Source organism: Bos indicus, chromosome 1, assembly GCF_029378745.1.
Source record: "Bos indicus isolate NIAB-ARS_2022 breed Sahiwal x Tharparkar chromosome 1, NIAB-ARS_B.indTharparkar_mat_pri_1.0, whole genome shotgun sequence".
In the NCBI taxonomy this organism is placed as follows: domain Eukaryota; kingdom Metazoa; phylum Chordata; class Mammalia; order Artiodactyla; family Bovidae; genus Bos; species Bos indicus.
The window spans coordinates 100,097,044-100,117,566 of NC_091760.1; the positions used below are offsets into that span (position 1 = coordinate 100,097,044).

Genomic DNA, 20,523 nt, shown 5'->3' on the forward strand with positions numbered 1-20,523 from the left:
ATCCACCATGGCAGATTCTACCTTTCAATAAGAGAGTAAATCTGTTGATAACTGTAATATATTTGCTTAGCATTTTGTCATGCTTCTTATGTTTTCTTTTTGCATAGATCACATATTTCCTCTGTTCTTAAATAGTTTTTCTGTGAATATGAAGAATAAAACAACATCTACTGACTCCACAATCTGTAAAATAAGGGATTTAATATTCTTTCTTATACATCCTTCTCTGTGTTTTTGAAGTGATCTGGGGTATTTGACACAGAACATTATTTTTTCTACCATAAGGCATCTTATAAGAATCATTTTTAACATCTGAGTTGTTTAGAAACAAAATAGGAACAGCTTATTTAAATGTCATCCACTTCATCACTTTATAGTTCCAGTCCTGAATCCCTGATTCTGATTAGTTGGCCAGCAAAGTAAGCATTTTTTGTTGTTGTTGTAGCAGTGGTGGTGTGCGTGTGTGTGTGTCTGCCCTTGTATGGCTGAGAAGATCATTCTTTTGCTCTTCACACTGAACCCTAGCTCATCTCGATAAGCAATTTTGAATCGTAAACTTATTTCATTGTAGCTGTATATACATTATTCCATTACCTTCTGTCATTAAATGCCACAGAAGAGAAGTCTGATCACAAGCTAATGTTTTTACTCCCTTTATTTTTATCTGTTTGGAGTACTTTAGGTTCTTTTCTCCCCCTTCATTTTAAAATTAAAAAATAAAACAAGTTTACCAAAGTGTGGCTGGATTTCAGTCTCCATTAATTTTGTCTGGTGTTCTAAGGCCAAATCATATATAATGAGAATATTTCCTTCATTCTTATCTGCTGGTCTGGATTCCTTATAATTTGATCTTCTATAACTCTTATGTTTAAAAACAATCACCTCATATTATATTCACTTACACTTTTTATATGTTCATTTTTAAAGCATACAAGTCAGTAGTTTTTAAAAGCTCTGCAATCATCACTGCTATCTAGTTCTAGAACATTTTACCCCAGAAAGAAACCCTCTAACCATTAGCAGTCACTCTCCATTTCCCCTGTCCCTTAACACTAATCTACTTTTTTTGCCTTTATGGATTTGGCTATGCTGGATATTTTATACAGAATAAAATGTGGCCTGTTGTGTCTGGCTTTGTTTAGAATAGTATTTTCAAGAGTCATCCGTATTGTAGCATCTATCAGTACTTCATTCTTTTCTGTGGTTAAGTAATATTCCATTGCATTGTTGTACAACTCTTTGCTTATCCATGTATTTATTGAGGGACACTGGGCTGTCTTCATTTTTTGTCTATTACGAATAACAATACTATAAACATTTGTGTAAAAGTTCTTGTATGGAAATATTTTTATTTCAATTCTCTGGGCTTGTGTCCAGAGTGGAACTGCTGGGTCATATGCTAAATATATGGTTAATATTTTGAGGATTAATCAAACCATTTTCAGGCTTCCCAGGTGGTGGTGCTAGTGGTAAAGAACCCACCAGCCAATGCAGGAGACCTAAGAGACATGAGTTTGATCCCTGGATTTGGGAAGATCCCTGGAGGAGGACATGGCAACCCACTCTGATAGCCTTGCCTGGAGAATCCCATGGACAGAGGAGACTGGCAGGCTACAGTCCACAGGGTCGCAATGAGTTGAACATGACTGAAGTGACTTCGCACGCAAACCATTTTCATTGTGGCTGCACCATTTTACAGCCCCACCAAGAATTTCAGATCAGTTCAGTCGCTCAGTCGTGTCCAACTCTTTGCGACCCCATGAATCGCAGCACGCCAGGCCTCCCTGTCCATCACCAACTCCCAGAGTACACTCAAGACTCACGCCCATCGAGTCGGTGATGCCATCCTTTCCTTAGGATGGTTCAATTTTCTCCACATCCTTACTAGTATTTGTTATTGTCTTTTTTATTTTAGCCACCTAGTGGCTGTGAATATATGTCCTATGAATGTCTCTTCTCAAGAAGAGATTTGTTTGATTGGCAAATATTTTCTTCTGTGGCTTATGCCTTCACTTTCTTGATTTTGTCATTTGAAACGCAAAGTTTTAAATTTGATTACTTTTATTTTCTTTTGTCACTTGTGCTTTTAGCATTATACCTAAGAAACCACTGACTAATGCAAGATGATGACAATTTACTCCTTATGTTTTAAGGGTTTTATAGTTTTTAGCTCTTCTGTTTAGGCCTGCAGTCCATTTTGAGTTACATTTACATATGGTGTGAGTTAGCGACCAGTTTCACTCTTTACATGTGGATATCACGGGATTCCCTGATAGTTCAGCTGATAAAGAAAACTGCAATTCAGGAGACCCTGGTTCGATTACTGGGTTGGGGAGAGTCCCTGAGGAAGGGACAGGCTACCCACTCCAGCATTCTTGGGCTTCCCTGGTGGCTCAGATGGTAAAGAATTCGCCTGCAGTGCCGGAGACCTGGGTTTGATCCCTGGGTTGGGAAGATCCCCTGGAGGAGGGCATGGCAACCCACTCGAGTATTCTTGCCTGGAGAATCCCCACGCACAGAGGAGCCTGGAGCCTGGTGGGCTACAGTCCATGGGGTCAGAAAGACTCAGACACGACTGAGAGACTAAGCACAATATATCATTATCTTAGTATCATTTGTTGATGACTATCTGTTCTCTTGTTGCAAATCAACTGACCATAAATATAAGGGTTTTTTCCTGAACTTTCTATTCCACTGGGTCCTTAGCATTTTTAAATGCTTTAAGATCAGTTTATGAATTTTTGCAAAAAAAGCAGCTGATATTTTGATGCATTAAATCTGTAGATTAAACTTGGGGAACGCTGCCATCATAACAATATTAAGTCTTCTAATTCTTCTAACACAAATTACCTTCCAGTTTATGTTTCCTTTATTAAATGTATTCTTAAATATTTAATTCTTTTAGATGCTATTGTAAATGGATTGCTTTTAATTTTGTTTTTGAATGTTCACTAGTGTATAAAAAAATAACAACTGAAATCTTTATTATGCTCTTATGGCTTATAACCTTCCTGAACTTTAACAGTTTGTGTATGTGTGTATTTCTTAGAATTTTCTATATAAAATATAAGTTAATCTATAGAGATAGATTTACTTCTTCCTTTCCAATCTGGATGCATTTAATTACTTTTTCTTGACAACTGCCCTGGCTAAAACCCCTACCACAATGCTGAATAGAAGATGAAAGGAGACATCTCTTCAGACATCCTTCCTGATCTTAAGGAGAAATATTCAGTCTTTCACTATTAAGAAAGATGTTACCTATGGGTTTTTTGCAGATGTCCTTTGTAAGTTGAGGAGGTTCCCTTCTATTCCTAGTTTGTTGAGTGTTTTCACCAAGAAAATGTATTGGATTTTGTCAGATGATTTTCTGTATCTATTCAGATGATCATGTGACTTTTGTTCTACTGATATGGTATATTATACTGCTGATTTTCAGGTTCAACCAACTTTGCATTCTGGAATAGATCACACTTGATTACAGTATATAATTTTCATTTGTTGTCAGATTTGACATAAGGACTTTTGAGTTTACATTCAGAGTTCCTATTTCTTCTTGTTTTGGTAGTTTGTGTTTTTGTACTTATTTGTCTATTTCATCTAGGTCATCTAATTTGTTATCATATTATTGTTCATAGTATTCCTTACTACTATCTTTTATTTTTCCAAGGCTAGTAGTAATGTCTCTTCTTTATTAAATTCACTTAAAAATTTCATTTTCCTCTAAGTTTTAATAAAGTATCTTAATTTCTCTTTAATTGACTCTCATAGCTTCCTACAATATTCAATATGCTAGTCAGTCTTTATTAATTGTATTTTAAAGTCTTGGTTTTACTATTCTGTACATTTGTTCATCTCTTACATCAAGATCCCTGTCTCTACATAACATTTTGTGCAACTCCTGAAAATTTCTTAAGATTAGATGATTTGCTTCCCAGCTTCTTGAACTTTTATTTCAGGGGTAGGGAGTACTTAACTTTAGAGATTCTAATTTCTACTTGAATTAAAAGTTATAATTCACTTAAAATAATAAGTCATAATAAAATAAAATCTAACATTTAATAAAATATTTAATAAGTATGTAACACATGCCAAGTATTATACAATGTACTTTATGTGAAATCTCCCTCTATCAATATAAACATCCTTTAAGCTACAGATTACAAAACCAAATTTTAACCCAGCTTTGTACAACAGCAGAACCCACATTCTTAACCAGTGTCTGACAAACTTTAAAAAGGACCAGATAGGAAATATTTTAAGTTTGTGGGCCATATGATCTTTGCCACAATGACTCAACTCCTCTCTTGTAGCAAGAAAACAGTCTTAGCAATACATAAATGAATGCGCAAAGCTGTTCCAATAAATTTGACTTACAAAAAAAGATAGTATGCCACAGGCCATAGGTTGTGGTCCCCTGCTCTTCACCAGCACACCACACTGGCCTACTTATTTTTCAAAGCCTTCCCTTATTACCACATAGTTCAATTTCTTCTGCTTCTGGACATGTGTCACAGCAACTGTTGTAATGCCATCATCCTAAATCACATGTCCTTGTTTATACAAATATATCTTACAATGTCATCTTTTGTTAAACATATTGACAAAAGATTATGCCAAGGAGTAATGATTTTATGTATTTTGTTGCATCTGTGTAACACCCAACTCGATGCTTCAGATTATAGTAGTTTAGAAATTTACATGACTATATCTAGAGTTTTGCCTCAATAAAACCACTGATCTAAGTTCACATAAAAGAAATATTAAGAACTGGACAATAAAGATGTTGATATGGAAATACAGACAACTGCAATATAGCCAAGAGTCCTATGGTCAACATCTTTGACTATGAGCTCTTTCAGTGTAGAAGAAATACTTGTTTCCATTGTCTTGGTTTCAACTTTTTTCACGCTTTCTTATCAGAAATCATAATTTACAAAACTCTAATAAGTTCTATGATGTATTTTTATAAGAATGAGTAATACTTTAGGTAATAATCAGTGTATAGATGTTGGTAATATTTTTTACATTTTAAAAATGGTAACAACACCATTTTCCAGGATTAAATTTTTTGAGAGTGAGTTCCTGTCTATGAAGCAGTGGCTTTTTTGGCCCTTTTTTTTTTTTTTTTTTTTTTTGACAGATAGCATTTGTTTTTAAGTTTTGTTTACTATTCAATTGTTCTTTTATTTATACTACATCTATATTTTTCAATTTGACCTATATGAAGATTCTGTGATACTTGGAGGCTTAAAGCAGATTTAAAAATAGAAACATCCTTTCAATGCTACAGAAAATATCTGTAATGAACAGAACAGGACAAGTATTATATGTGATTTGGCTAGATGGTCTTTTAACTAGAGATACCATCAGTCTTTGGGAAATGCCTTTGCCCAGAGACTTCAACTCTGGTAGTCACAGAAACGAAAACTTGGTGTAAGAAGATCAGAGTTTTCTAACCTGGGGAGAAAAACAAACAAAAACCCAAATGAACAAACAGGAAACAATGAGTCAGTTAGAAGATGGAATACATTTTAAAGTTAGTAAAGTTAGTATAGTTTTAATTATCAGACTATGGCTAACACTATTGATTGGTTACCCCAAATTACATTCAAACCATTGTTCCCCTGCTTCATCCACCACAAAGGTCCAAAGTCCTTGATATCTCAACATCCCTTAATGCTAGGGGTAGCTACATGCCATGGGCCACTAAGTCCACAGTGGACATTTGGTAGAGGTCATTGGAAAAGCTTTTATTTCCTTATTAAAAGAGAAAAACTCAATAGGTACAAGCTGTTCCTCAGTCTTCCTGCCCTAAACTAGAATATGATATCTTGATCTGCAGAAGCATCCATCTTGTATCAGGCACAAGAGAAAGCATGAAGACAAAATCCTGACTACATTCAACTAGCCTCTAAACAAAAGGACACAACCACTTTCTTCTAGACTTTTTGTCCTGGAAAAAAAATAAATCCCTATTATTTCATGTCACTGTGCATGAAACTTGCAGCTGAAAGCATTTCTAACTGATACATACTTACGAACTACTTTTTAAATTGTCAATTAATTTTGGCCACATAATGTAAATGAAATTTGGTTTTTAAGATAACCCTGGACAATAAGACTTCTTTCTCCTTCAAAATGTTTAATTATATATTAATAATTATTAACTAAATCTGTTGTTATACTAAAAAATGAATAGCTATTATTAGGTCTTTATAATTTTGTTACTGACATTTATTTTTAAAAGAGATTTAGAATAGTTAGTAGAGGTTACTTAACTGGGAGGCTGGATGTATCTAAAAGGCATTAATTGCTTCAGTGATTTTAAATTACTTTGTGAAGTACACAACAATTAAATGCTCCAATAACTGATTTAATTCAAGTGAATGGCAAAAATTATACATCATAATACAGTATCTATAGCATACTACTAAAAGGTGAAAAAACAATAAAATTAACTCTTTAAGTTATATAGGATTAAAAGAGCTCAAATAAAACTTAGGTTTCAGAACAAAATTTAGGTTATCAAGAAAAAGACAGAAGCAGTCCAATGGGGGCAAAATATCAGAAGTATCCCAGTGAGCTCTTGGAGGTCCATTCAAAAATGTTAAGATACTAACAGAAAAACAAACTATGGGTTGATAGGTACTCACTGAATTGCTAGACTGTGCTACAGAAATACTTTCTGACACTTGAGTTACTGTTACTGGGAACTTTGGTATATCTGGGAAAAACAATACACTTAGGAAAATGAAGTAATTAAATCAAAGTAAATTCCATCTGCCTTCCTTCCCATACTAAATTATGAGCTGTGGGATCAGAAGGCTTTCCTTTCTTAGCCTAAACCAGAAGAGGGCCTTGAAGCAGTGGCTTGAGCTTGAGGAACCAGGCGCACTTGAGCAGCTGGGCTGTATGGAAGGCCAGCACTGAGCTCTGTCAATGTCTCAGAACTCATCCTCTGCCCATGCTGGCTCAAAGATGACAAATACTTGAATAATTTAAATTTAATAAGTCTGAGTACGGTCTCCCATTGTAACCATTTCACTGAAAATAGAATATTCAAGAGCAGTTAAGTTTTAGTTAAGAGAAGGCCTCATGTTGTATTCACGTACTTTAAGTCTACTTTCAGGCGTTAAGGAAAAAAAAAGTAAAAAATGCGTATATATGTGTATAGTGGGGAATGTTACATAAAAGTACACCTTTAAGTCAGCACAGTTCTAGAGACAACGAGAGACCACACAAATTCCAAACTGCTTTGAATTAATAAATTTATATTTAAAGTATACACACATGCAAAGTTGCCACTAACTAAACAATGTTTATTCATTCAGAAATCCAGGAAGAGGCAGTGATATTTATATTTAGCTTGATATAAGCAACTGTTGAGGGCAGTGGGCTGAATTTAGTGTAAAAAGAGATGTCTAAGAAAATTTCATTTTTCTAGTTGTACTTGTTTGTGAAAAATGTAGAATGCTTCATTATAGGTTGTCAAAATATAATGACTGTTATTGTTAAACTATGTATAAGGCTGTCAAAGTAAATACCAAGGGAAATGAAACTCAGTCTTAATTCTGAAGATACTATGCATCTGGTGAGGAAGACAGGAACTCAGCTAACTCTATACAAGACACTGTGCTGAGCTAAAGAGTAATGCCATCGAAACATGAAGATTAATCAATCATCTAAGTCAAACTCTATATCAGTATGCTAATAAAGGCATATTAAAAAGTAAACAAAAGACAAGTTAAATATCTGCCCTTATTAAATTCACTGCTAAAGAACTATTTACAATTAAATTCTCCAGGTCTTATAATAATAAAAGGAAAATCACATTTGAATTCTTAATTCTAACACTAATCAGATTGTTTCTGGAAGGTCAAGTACAAAAACAATAAATGCCCAATTCCACATGTGCTTAAACACAATAAATCTGACTTTTTAAAAAAAGAATGATTAGAAAAAATTGAAGAGTAAATTCAATTTTTATAGAATGAAATATGATTTTTAATAGATAAGCTTCAACAAAGGTATCTTATTAAGGTGTATGATGGTGAGCCACAGGTTCCTCTGGTTGTAGAAGGCTGATCTTAAGTGCCACTAGCAGGAGAGCCCTTTTCCTTGCCTATAATTCCTTGTCTCTGCTATGAATTTAGAAATGGGGGCACACAAAGTTGTAGGTAAATCTTTGCAGCCCAGTCGGAATCAAATCGGGCTCAAGTAACACTTTGGTAAAGGCTAAACAGCACAAAGACATTCTCAGAAGGCCTAATGTAGAGTAATTATTCTGTGAGGGCAACTGACTTCTTCATCAAAGTGCAAGATGTCTCAACACATACATTAAAGAAGTATTGGTTCCAAGTTCTTGAAATAGTAAGTGGTTATAGGGCAACTTCTTTCTGCTGGGCATGATGTTGGTGCTAAGAGCAAAAGATAGGAAAGGAGCATAGAGTCTCCAGGAGCTAATAATTGTTACTTAAAACACAGTTAACCAAACTTTAATGACTAAATGCTGACATTAAACATAAGACTGAAAATAAAACAGAAACAAATCTTTACCTCTGTATGACAATTAATCTTGATCCTCAAAGCAGTATTTAACTTTAGAAGATGGCTTTTAAAGGTGGCAGGGGCAGGAAGCAAGGGGTATCTTGCTTTAGTGTCTAGTTCAAGTACTTCTGTTATTTAGGGGAAAACATCAGTTTTTACTTTTTAATATTATATCCAAATAATACTAAGTTTCACATACACATATACACCTGCAGTAGTCTTTCCACTTTGCTTCAATAACCGATGATTATTCAACATGTAATGAATTAATGTCTATTTGGCTTCAGTTAAAATGATAATGTAGGAAAGTACTGTCTCCCACAATGGGTGTAGGCCTCTAGAAATTAATAACTTGGGGGGAAAAAAAGGTCATGAAATCACTTACAGGCATTCAACCAAAAAAGGATCAAATCTCTTTTTTCTCTTGCTAAGGGTATGTGTCTCATACATTTTTCCTCATATTTATCCCCCCTTGTCCTCTATGCCACCTATCCCTGTCCCACATCAAAACCATTTGATCTTGAACCTTTAAATCTTATTCTTTTGTGCTGCATGCAACAGTGAATCCTCCTATTAGAGAGAAATCCATGCTACTCAATTATTTTTACTCAATAGGCTTAGAGTTAGAATGTTATGTAAAAAAAAAGTCCAATATATATTGTAATTTGAAATTAACCAGGTCTTTCAGCTAAAGGACACTAATCCCATGAGCATCTTCCACTTGAGAGACATTCTGCATTCTGCTGATTTTTTTTTCCTTTCTCATCCTATATATACTCTGATAGCCATACGCAAATAGTAAAAATAAAGAGCAGAATAATGTGCTTTTAAACCAAGTAATGCTTCACAGAAAACTATAAACTGTCATATGAGGAACTTCTCACCAGTAACATTTAAGAATTCTGAGATTTAGTGTGAACACCAATTTAAAATGTGTCAAGAGTCCAAGGTAACAAATACTCAAGTGCCACATACTGCCAATGATTTTCTTCCTTATAAAAACATGGTTTTCTTATTCTCAAATGATACAGAAACCCAATCTTTTACACTGACACAATAAAAAAGATCCATATCTTGGAAAAAGGTGAAAAATTCTGTTAATACCACAGACTCATTCATTCATAATGAGAATTCCTTTTTGATGCTTCAAAGCATCAAGACCTATAAATAGTTGGGACTCAAAGTACATCTGAATTTCAACTGTTTTGGTATGTATTTTCTATCTTATTTACTTGATTACTAACTGACTCCCAACCAAACCCTGTCAAAAAGATCTTTTGATAAAGACCCTGAAAGAATTTCAGTGCCAGTATTATTCTTAATTATTATTATTACATGGTAGAAACAACCCAGTGACAGCAAGTATTCAGTTTCACAAAATGAAACAGTAGCAGAGCCTGAGACAGAAACAGACTGATTCAGGATGATCTACTTAATCAGAAATAACAAGGGCAAACACAATCTTTTCCAAACCTAACTACACCCTAGTACCCATTTTTCCACCTAAAATCATTTCCACAGGTCATATCAGCTATATGTAGATTCACAGACTCTCTGGTGATGCAGCAAAGATAAAATCCCTTCCTTAACCATAGTTGCGAAGTTTAGTGGCTACTGTTGCCTTTTCTTCCTTCTAAGCTCTTTGTTGCTTCTAATACTTACTTGATCTACTTGAGTACAATCTAAAAAGACACTGTTTTTCTAACATGTGTCCCCTATATATTTCTCTAATTGTGAGAGTATGGGAGGGGCTTTTGGAGTATATACATTGATTAAGTCACTTAGGCTTATCAGTGGTAGCGCTCAGTAGGATTGAACTTTAAGCTATGAATTTTTTCTAGCCATTTCTTTTCAGAAAAGAATTCTGTGTGTGTTACAGAAATAAAATCCAAAAATCATGAGTGAATCAGCAAACCATGGAAACAAAAAAATAGAAGGCAATTATTCCATTTTACTGACCCCAGTTAAAAAGAAAAAAAAATCCCAAATTAAAGTATTCAGGCAGACTCTGAAATATACAACTGTCACAAAGAAAGCATTTCTGGGCAAAATGTGCTGCAATATGCTACTATGATTAAAAGCTATGTAATCTGGGGGAACCTCTGTAACAAAAAGAAAATGAACTGGGCAAATAGCTTTTTACAACCTTTCTTTTTAAAAAAAGGCTGTAATTCTGTCATAGTTACACAAAGGTAGATGGGACTTTCATCTTTATCTAGAATTAAAAACATATTTCCATCTACAGGTATTTAATTATAGTCAAAGAAACCACACATGGTTTCGTACTGAGAATAAACTATTATTTTATAATACCATTACATGTGTTAAGTCTGAACCCATCATAATGCATACTAAGGGAAATCACTTAGCACATGATCTCTAAACAGAAAAGATCCTTGCACAGCTCTCTTGGTACTTCTGTTTGTTAAAATGTACAAATACTACTAGACACAAATGAGAGAATAAGGGGCAGCAGTGAAGTACAACATACGTTCCCACTGTAGGCTGAGTCCTGGTCTTTGTTCCGATATTCTAGAGCCACTGGCAGGGAAAGCTAAGTATCCCTCTATTATAAAAAGCATTTTTACATGATTGCTGGCAAAAGTTATACTTTTGATAGGTTCAATCATCTTGATTATTTCTGACTGCATTTGATTATTTAATAGAGATCTTGCAATTCTAGAAACCTGCAGTATAACCACCGAAAACGGATCTGTAGCAGGACAATCTGATAAAACAACATAAAGGGCACATAGTGAGGAAAACTGCAAAGTTATTTGACCAGCGAAACAGTTCTGAAGTAATTCTCTATCAATGACAAAATTTTCTGTATTTTACCAGCTACGCACCTACCCAAATATCATCCACCTTGCCCTCAATTAGCAGGGTTTCCTCAATATTAAAATCTCCCAGAACAGTTTAATGGTACAACTCAGATCAAAAACACTAACCACGCCCTTAATGCCCCGAGTCAAGCCACCTTTTGCTGCCTTATCCTCCCTTAAACTCCAAAAACGTATATCTTTCACCTAAAAGGGTTTGCACCAGTTCGCTAACCTTAGTCAGAGACTCTTTTTAGCTGTGCCTTGATAAAATTCCTATTGGAAGACGCTTTCTCCTGGGCAGAGCAGAAGCCCAGGAGAGGCACCCACGCTTACCTCCCACACACCTGCAACCCCTGGCGGGATGCTGGACCTAAGGCTTCGAGGACTGCGCTCCGCTCCTGTTCCTGCTCTCTCTCCCGGGAAACTACAGTCCAGGCTGCGCCTTCGGCTGCTACAGGGACCCAAGCTCCGCCTCCCCCTCCTCTAGTTGGCGAATTCAGCAGCTGTTGCTCCTCCCCCTGCTGTTCCGGCTGCTGTCCTGGCTGGAGGCAGCGGGAAGCTGCTGCTCTGGTACCTAAGCGTTTCCTCGCGCTCCTGCAGCTTCTTTGCCGCTTCCCTCCCCTGGTGACCCCTCTCCCCTCACGCAGTAGCCTGACACCTGGAGCAGCTCCCCGCCCCGTCAGGGCATATCCGCGAGTAGCCTAGGCTCAACCTATCCCTGCCCGACCCGCAGGTCTGAACGATCGGTGTGCCTGGTGCTTGGCCGCTTTCGGGGAAACTGATCCTTCGGCCGGAGCGCATCCCCACATCTCGCTTTCCCTCCACCCTGGCGATTCCCCAGTGACTTCCCCGCCGCCCGCGAGGCTCAGCCGCCTCACTTTAGCCACTTGAAGCTCTTCCCCCACCCTCGTTCCCTCCTTGCCTCCGCTAGCCCGCCCCCACAATGGGTGAGACGCCTGCCGGGCCGACCCTGCATCCTGATTGGCGCAGGTGAGAGCTGACCCCTCCCTTCCTCTTCTTTCTGTGCACCCTCTCTCTTCTTCTCACCTCCTCCCGCAAAGGCAGGGACTCTCTCCTTATTGGCTAAAAGTGTCCCCACCCATAGTCTTCGGTTGCATCGCATAGCCTGACGGGAATTGTAGTCCTGGGTATGCAGGAATTGCCGATGATGCCAGCGAGCGGGACTACGAGTCCCCATAGGCCCCTGCGCGACTCCGGCTGGGCAGGATTCCGGACAACGCCTGGTTCCTCTCGGGTCCTTCCGGCGTCGCCGGAGTGAATTGATCCGGGAGTTGAAGAGGGCTTCAAAGGTGGGAAGTGAAGTCAGTACCTCAGTAACCGGTAAGGTGTGGCTGTTCTGTCCCAGTCCCTGTGGTCCCGCGTGGAGCAGAAGAGGTCTGGGGTCACATGGGGGCCGTGGCTAAGGCACTAGGGCTTGGTTCTGGCAGGCGGAGCGGACAGGGCTGGGAACGGGGCCCTATGGGCGTAAGCGAGGTTACCCTACGCGAGTGGCGTAAAGCGGGTTTGTAAATGCCGCCTGCCCTGCTCGGGCCTGAACGCCTCCAGGAAGTCTCCTGTAGGTGGGGGCGGGAGGGGAAGGGCGAGGTTGGCCTCTGCTGCCCCCGGAGTAGGGAGAGGGCGGATGTGCCTGGGGTGGGGTCCTCTGAAGGTGTGGCTTGGGGCGGGGAGATGAGACTGCTGTTTTCCCCTAGCTTTAGAAGTAGGATAGGGAAGGAGTGGAGGAAGGAAGGGGCACTTGGAGTCGACTCTTAAGGTGACTCGGGTTATGCCCTTTGAGAGAAGAGAACTGTAGAAGGAAGAGTCAAAATGTTGACAGAGATCTACGGATTCAGTTCCAGTTTCATGATGTGGTCCCTCTAAGGAGGTAATTTTGCTCCGAATAGGCAAGTTTAACTTTATAAAGATGTAATTCCTAATATGTATTTACACCTTTGCTGTTTCAAGGAGTATTCCTAGTGGGATGCTAATAAGGAAACTGAGGGGGTAAATGATGTGCACAAGGTCACACACGTAGGGACAGATCTTCTGACTCTAATCCATTTGTAATCCAGCTTCTAAATCTGAGCTGCCGTACCAGAAAGAAAAAGTGGGGAGGTTGGTTGTGTTTTTTGAAGAGGAAGTTGCAAAGTAATGCATTTTAGGTATTTCTAAGAAGCCATCTGTGAATTCCTCAATAAAAGAAGCACTCACTCTAATCTGTTGTTGGAAAAATAAGAATCAATTTCAACTTAGCTGTTTTTTCCTCATATTAGAGGTATATTCAGTAATGAATGGTGCTACCGTTTTAAAGGGTAGTTAATGGGACAGGAGAAAGGTAACAATATGGCTCATCTCTACTCTTGAAAGATACTCCTTTCCCTTTCTACTTTAGGACTGTATTATTATTATTATTCTCAACTGAGAACAATGGGATTGGGATTCTTCCACGAAACTTATTTTACACTTTTTCAAATAATACAGCATCAAGAGACAGTTTAGTGTGCTCATTACTAGAAAAGAAGATACGCTGCATTTCTTGGAGGTAACATGACGTTTTTGTTTTTACTTCCCCTCATTTTCTTTTCGTGTGTGTGTGTAAATAACATCAGGCTTTTGTATATTTTATTTTTCTTACCATCTATGAGTTTTAACTCATCCTTGTTTTATGTTAAAGAATGGAAAAATAGTACATTTATGTTTTGTATTGAGCAGAAAATAGTGTGCTTGTTCCAGTCTTATCCATTGTTGTGACCACATATAATTACAGTGCATAAATATTAGACAGTTCTTTAATAGAGTTTTAGTAGTACATTCATTGACATTTGTTCCTAATAAGTTTATATATAAGAATCAGTTATCTGCTGATCGCAGGTAATCTGTCATGGCTTACTGTTGTATGCATTGACCATTGAAATATGGCGCATTTGAATGTACTCTGCAGTTATTAAAATTACCCACAATATGTCTTAACTTTTGAATGCAAAAACACTTTCTAGGATCAGGAGTTCTATTACATTCCTTTTAAAATAAAAATGACTTTTAAAATAAAAGAGAGGTGTAATACTATAGAATGAAGTAAAATCAAGAATAGTTAGCACCATGAGTAAGAAATGCAGTACACAAGAAAGGAAGACCTAGCTAAGCAAGTGGACAATTATGTGGAGATAACTGACTCAGTGCTGTGTTAGACGGGTGCGGTAGTTAAAGTAAACCATAAACTGATCATGAGTCAGTGATAGTAAAGAAAGAATGTTAATATATTTTCTATATGGCCACATACAGGCATTTGGTTTGTTGGAGGAAGTGAGAAATGAGTTCTAATTTTTGGCATGCATTTGGGAGGTTGTGGAATGAACTTTTGAACCAAAAGTCAGCAAAATTTGGGAATTAGTGAAATTGACATAACACACTTTGGTGCTGCTGCTGCTGCTAAGTCGTTTCAGTCGTGTCCGACTCTATGTGACCCCATAGACGGCAGCCCATCAGGCTCTCCCGTCCCTGGGATTCTCCAGGCAAGAATACTGAAGTGGGTTGCCATTTCCTTCTCCAATGCATGAAAGTGAAGTCGCTCAGTCATGTCCGACTCCTAGCGACCCCATGGACTGCAGCCTACCAGGCTCCTCCGTCCATGGGATTTTCCAGGCAAGAGTACTGGAGTAGATTGCCATTGCCTTCTCCGAATGCACTTGTCTAGTGCATGCTAATTTTTGTCCTTGGTTAGATTGTACCACTAACTTTTCTTCATCTCTGAGGGTCATCGTAGTTTTGGTATTTTGTCTGGTCAGTAACAGAATGGTAAGATAATGTTTTTATTGTGTTTATCATCTTTCAGTCACATGCTGGAGTACTGTGGTGGTATAACTGAGTACCTGTTTACAAAGAGAATAAAGAAAGAAGTTCAGATTGGTTTTAAGTGCAGGATTCTGTAACTAGTAACTGGCGGTACCAAGGCATAATCCAGGTCTTTTAACTATAGATCTTTTTAATACTTTGAGATAAAGACTCAGTTTCCTTATTTATTTTTACATGAGAAAAAGACTTAAAATGACTTAAATATTCAGGTACTATTACCCTGTTACTCTATTCAGTGCTGACAGTTTCTCTTTTGTTTCCTGTGTAGCTTTCCAGCCTTATCTCCAGCCTTTCTTGTTTACTGTGCCTTTCAGTTACTACCTGCATTACTGTGCCTTTCAGTTACTACCTGCATAAGCTCTTTCCTGACTTGGGGGCATTTATACCTGTTTCATCCTCCTGCTTGGACTGCTTCACCTCCCCTTCCCAAGTCTGGCTCTTTTCAACTCCATGGACTGTAGCCCACCACACTCCTCTATCTATGGAGTTCTTCAGGCAAGAATACTGGAATGGGTAGCCATTCCCTTCTCCAGGGGATCTTCCCGTCCTAGGGATTGAACCCGGGTCTCCTGCTTGCCTTGCAGGCAGATTCTACTGTCTGAGCTACCAGGGAGGCCCCAAGTCTGGCCAACTCCTAGTTAATTTTCAAGTCTCAGTTTAGATGTCATTTCTCAGGGAATGTTCCCTGACCTTTGACTCCTCCTTCCTCAAACTAAGTTACTACTATATATTCACCATACTCTGTACTTTTTTGTAGCATCATCACAATAGGAACTTAATTATTTTTGTGTTTATTTTATAAGTGTCTGTCTCCCTCACTAGACAGTAAGCTTCCTGAGTGGGCCCTTATTTGTCATGTGCCTTACCTCATTACTTACACAGTGCCCAGCACAAAGTTAAGTAGTCAGTAATTATTTGCTGAGTGTATGAATAAATGTAAGTGCTTTCATGCACAGTGCGTCCATACATAGTGCATCCAGCACTCTGCAAGGGGCAGAAATACAAAAATGCATGAAAGAGATGTGTTTCCTACCTTTGGATAAAAAGAGGTTATTGACAGAAGTTGGATACAAATTATAGAAAGATGTTTGTTCTTTCTTGGAGGTCTGTAAAATGGGGCTAGTTTTCTGTGTGGAAATGGCAAAGGAATCATTTTCTATTACAGCAAAATTTCTGTATAACAGTGTTTTTGGAGACCTTATCACTATCCTGCTCTTTATTAATTATAATAAAATATAGATATGCAAGAAACTAACTTTCTGTGAATTCTCTTCTTCCCTGTTAGCTCGTCTGTCTTCAACAAAATTCATGATTTTCCCTTTTCTTTGTTGTTTTTTAACCACAGTAATCTTCCTTTGAATTTTACCTTTAATATAACTTGCCTTAGACAAGGTGACTATAAAACTGAGTGGTGTTTATTTCAAAGGAGCTTATAGTTTGAGCTTCATGAAAATTGTCATATTTCAGTGGGTCTTAAGGTAATATCTTATTTCTTTAAACCTCAGTACTTACAAGAGTAAAAATATTACTTTCGAAACATGAAGACAATTCAGAAATAGATTGTGCTAGGTTTTGGTTCTGAAAACAAATTCTCTGATCCTTCAGAGTACTACTATAATGGTATAGAATAAGTTCAGCAGCTCAGAGTTGCTGTAGCCTTGCATGGCTTCATGAATTTACCAGTTCACTGTCCCACAAAATATTGTCAAAAAGTGCTTGCTCATATTTAGCCCAGTTTTTATTATTAATACAAGTCTTTGGTAAATCCTAAACTTATATTTTTAGGTAAGTCCCTATGTTACTTGAATCAGGGATAATAAAATTCGTATTGACCTAGCATACCAGTAAGTGAAGGATAAAACTGAGGTACTGCTTCTTATATCTTGTTCAGTTATTAAGGTTGTTATGATTGGTAACGTGTGCCAAGAATTTTAAGCTAATTCCATGTTAATTTTTTCTCCACAATATAAACTGCAGAAGTGATTTAGAAGTTAAATTGTGTGATTGATGGTGTATATTACTGCATTTGAAATGTTATAGAAAGTTGCAGTCTTATTAGTGATTTATATTTTAGCAGTACAAGCATGCACACACACATGATGTAAAAAGTGAAAGTACCTTTATTGTAGCAGTTAGAAATAATTTATTTGCAGAAAGGTAAACTGTGTAGTTTGGTGGTCCATTTTTGTTTCTATGTAGAATTTAGTTTTCTCATTTTAGCTACACAATTAATTGCATCTTGGATACAATGTAATATTATAATCATATTTTTCAGGGTCACGCTTACGTTTTTTGGTGTGCATAATCTTTCTTTTTAACCACTTAAAAAGTGAAATGGGTCTTCAAACTCAGTGTCACTGTACAGTTGTCTAGAATCAGGTGTTGCTATTTAAAAAAAAAAAAGATTTTTCTTTTTCATCAGCTGGCTTATGAATTATTGGGTAACAGCAGTGGAACATATTAAGTAGTAGTCATTACTGTTTACTCAGGCCAGTCCTTTGGCAATAAGTTTACCAGAAAGAGATAGATTGTATAATAATGATACTTTGATTCATTCATTTATCATATATTTGTTAAATATATATTATGTGTAAAATTGCCTTAAATCTTTGTATGACCCTGTGATATAGAGGCACTATTATCCCCAGTTTAAGAAAACTAAAGTATAGGGAGGTTAAGTAACTTTCGCAAGGTTACTCAACCACTTATTGCTTGGAATTAGGATTTAAATCCATGCTGGTGAAGTTAAGACACTATATTTTTAATCATGGCAGTAAAAATGATGTTAGTTTTTGAGCACCGATGGAGGGCTCAACTTAAAGAGTTCCAGTTACAAAACGTTGTGTCTTAGATACTAAAGTCAAGGTGGCAGGCAAAAATTACTTAAAATTTACTCTAAAAGGAACATTTTGAAAGTTACCACATTGGAAACTGACATAGCATTAACAAATACATTTTTTCTCTAGCAGTGGAATAGAATTACTTTTCCTTTGAGTGCTGCGTCAAGTATTTAACTTGCTATTCAGAGATCTTTCTGGAAAGGAAATATGTACATTATACTACAAGAGTCACAGTGTGGTGAGCCTCTCATTTGGGGGACAGCTGTGGCTCTCAGTCCAGTGGTGGGTAGCAGCAGATCCATGTCTTTATCACTTTCATTCAGGGGCTTATATTTGCGGAATGGAGTTAAAATCACCCAGTATTTCAATAGTTATTTTTCTTTTTGTTTTCTTCGAAAATGAAAAATGTTAAACGTGCCCGTTGAATTTGCATAGGGCAAGTATATGTATAGTATGACACAGGTATGCTCCCCGGAGTTATGTAAAGTGGCAGCTTGACATGTATTTCTTTATTGTCTCTCTTCCCTACAAGACTGCACACCCTCAAGGGCATGGACTATATCTAGCTTTTCATTATCGCATCTCCTACCCTGCTGCTGATTTAGAGTGACTATGAAGATCCCCTGGAGAAGAAAATGACAACCCACTCCAGTATTCTTGCCTGGAGAATCACATGGACAGAGGAGCCTGGTGGGCTACAGTCCACGGGATTGCAAAGAGTCGGACACGACTGAGCGACTACACTTACTTATGCAGAGTACTGAGCTAGGTACTAGGAAATAGAGAAAGGAATAAAACTTCTGTACAGTGTTTATAATTTAGTGGATAGTAGCGGGGTGGACCATTATATGGACATTTGGTCTTTCTGATATATTAAGTACTTGAACATGCATCAATTCATTTGATAATTTTGCATCAGAGCCAATAGGAAGGGGGAAAAAATGATAGTTTTTCTGAGTTACCTTCGGGTCCCTGGCACTGAAATATGCCTTTCTGCCTTATTCAGCCATCCTGTCTTCAGGATGAACTGGAAATCTAATGGAGTTTGGAGTTCAGGAAGGACAAAACCCTCAGGTGTTAAACTCTTGCTTCCTTCTTAGACTTCTTATGTTGCTGGAACCAAAGGCATTTGGGAATGGTAAATGAGTCATACCTAGCCTCCAGAGTGCAACTGCTCCCTATAGCAGTTCACATTGTTACAAGGCTGTCTAGTTTAATTCCATAGGATTTCGAATAATGCTGTGGCCTTTTATTCAGGAGTAGACACTTGGCAGATGACTTTATTCGTAATAAAATTGGCATTTTGACAGTACTGTCAAAACTTGAGAGGTTTCTGAGGTCCTCCCTTAATTTTGGTGTCCTTCCTTGAAAAATGAATTACAGTTTTATAAGTGAAGGTCATGGGAAGAATTGTATATACGATACAAACAGATGCCATTCTGTCTCCTTCATTTCTTCTTGTGACTAATAGCATTTTTATTTGAGATCACTTGGAGCTAAAGGTGAAGTTAAATGTCATTATCTAGATAGAATCTTGTCCTTATTCTCACTTACTGTTAAACAAATGAGTCAGAGTCCATTTATTAGGTTGGTGCAAAAGTAATTGCAGTTTCAGTCCGTGAATTTTAAATCATAACTTGGCTAAAATACATCTTTATTAATCAAAATAGGAACCATTACAATCAACACATTTTTGCCAATGAGAAAGAAGTTTGTTTATTCCTGTAGTGTAAAAATCCATGCTTGGGGATTCAACAAACTCTTGGAAAGCATTTTCTGCATCCTTTTGGTTATGGAAGCATTTTGCCTGCAAAAAGTTGGTGAGATGCTTGAAGAAGTGGTAGTTGGTTGACGAGAGGTCAGGTGAACCTGGCGAATGAGGTAAGGCCCAATTCATTCAACTTTTGAAGTGTTGTGCAACGTGTGGTCAGATGTTGTCCTGGATAAGAATTAGGCCGTGTAGACCAGTGCTGGCTGCAAGCATTGCAGTTTTCGGTGCATCTCATCAATTTGCTGAGCATACCTACCAGATGTAGTGGTTTCACTAGGATTCAGAATGTTGTAGTAGATCAGACACTACCAAACAGTAACCAGGACTTTGGTGCAAGTTTGGTTTTGGGATGTATTTTGGAGATTCTTCTCAGTCCAGCACTGAACTTGCATCACCACCAGTTGTCATATAAAATCCACTTTTCATCTCACATAACAATCCAATCGAGAAATAGTTTGTTGTTGTTGTGTAGAATAAGAGAATATACTTCAAAGCAATGTTTTTTTTTTTTGGTTTGCAGTCAGCTCACGAGGCACCCACTTAACTAGCTTTTTCACCTTCCAGTTTGCTTCTAATACCAAGTGATTGTAGAATGGTTGAGATGTTGAGTTCTTCAGCAACTTCTCCTGTAGTTATAAGAGAATCAGCTTCAATGATTGCTCTCGGTTGTTGTCAACTTCTGACG

General features: G+C 37.6%; 2 protein-coding genes across 4 annotated transcripts in view; one reads left to right on the top strand and one right to left on the bottom strand.

Annotated features, from left to right (window-relative positions):
- Window positions 1–11,860, bottom strand: part of SERPINI1 (serpin family I member 1) — an 83,145-nt gene extending 71,285 nt beyond the window's left edge. The window contains exon 1 of one of the 2 annotated variants that reach the window (XM_019959902.2): window positions 11,709–11,860. The gene's annotated coding sequence lies outside the window, so the exon portion shown is untranslated. The remainder of the gene's footprint in view (window positions 1–11,708) is intronic. The other variant, XM_019959904.2, reaches the window with a different exon arrangement.
- A 703-nt stretch (window positions 11,861–12,563) lies between these two features.
- Window positions 12,564–20,523, top strand: part of PDCD10 (programmed cell death 10) — a 51,253-nt gene continuing 43,293 nt past the window's right edge. Inside the window, exons 1-2 of one of the 2 annotated variants that reach the window (XM_019959921.2) lie at window positions 12,603–12,716; window positions 13,857–13,917. The gene's annotated coding sequence lies outside the window, so the exon portion shown is untranslated. Of the gene's footprint in view, window positions 12,717–13,856; window positions 13,918–20,523 lie in introns of both variants that reach the window. The other variant, XM_019959916.2, reaches the window with a different exon arrangement.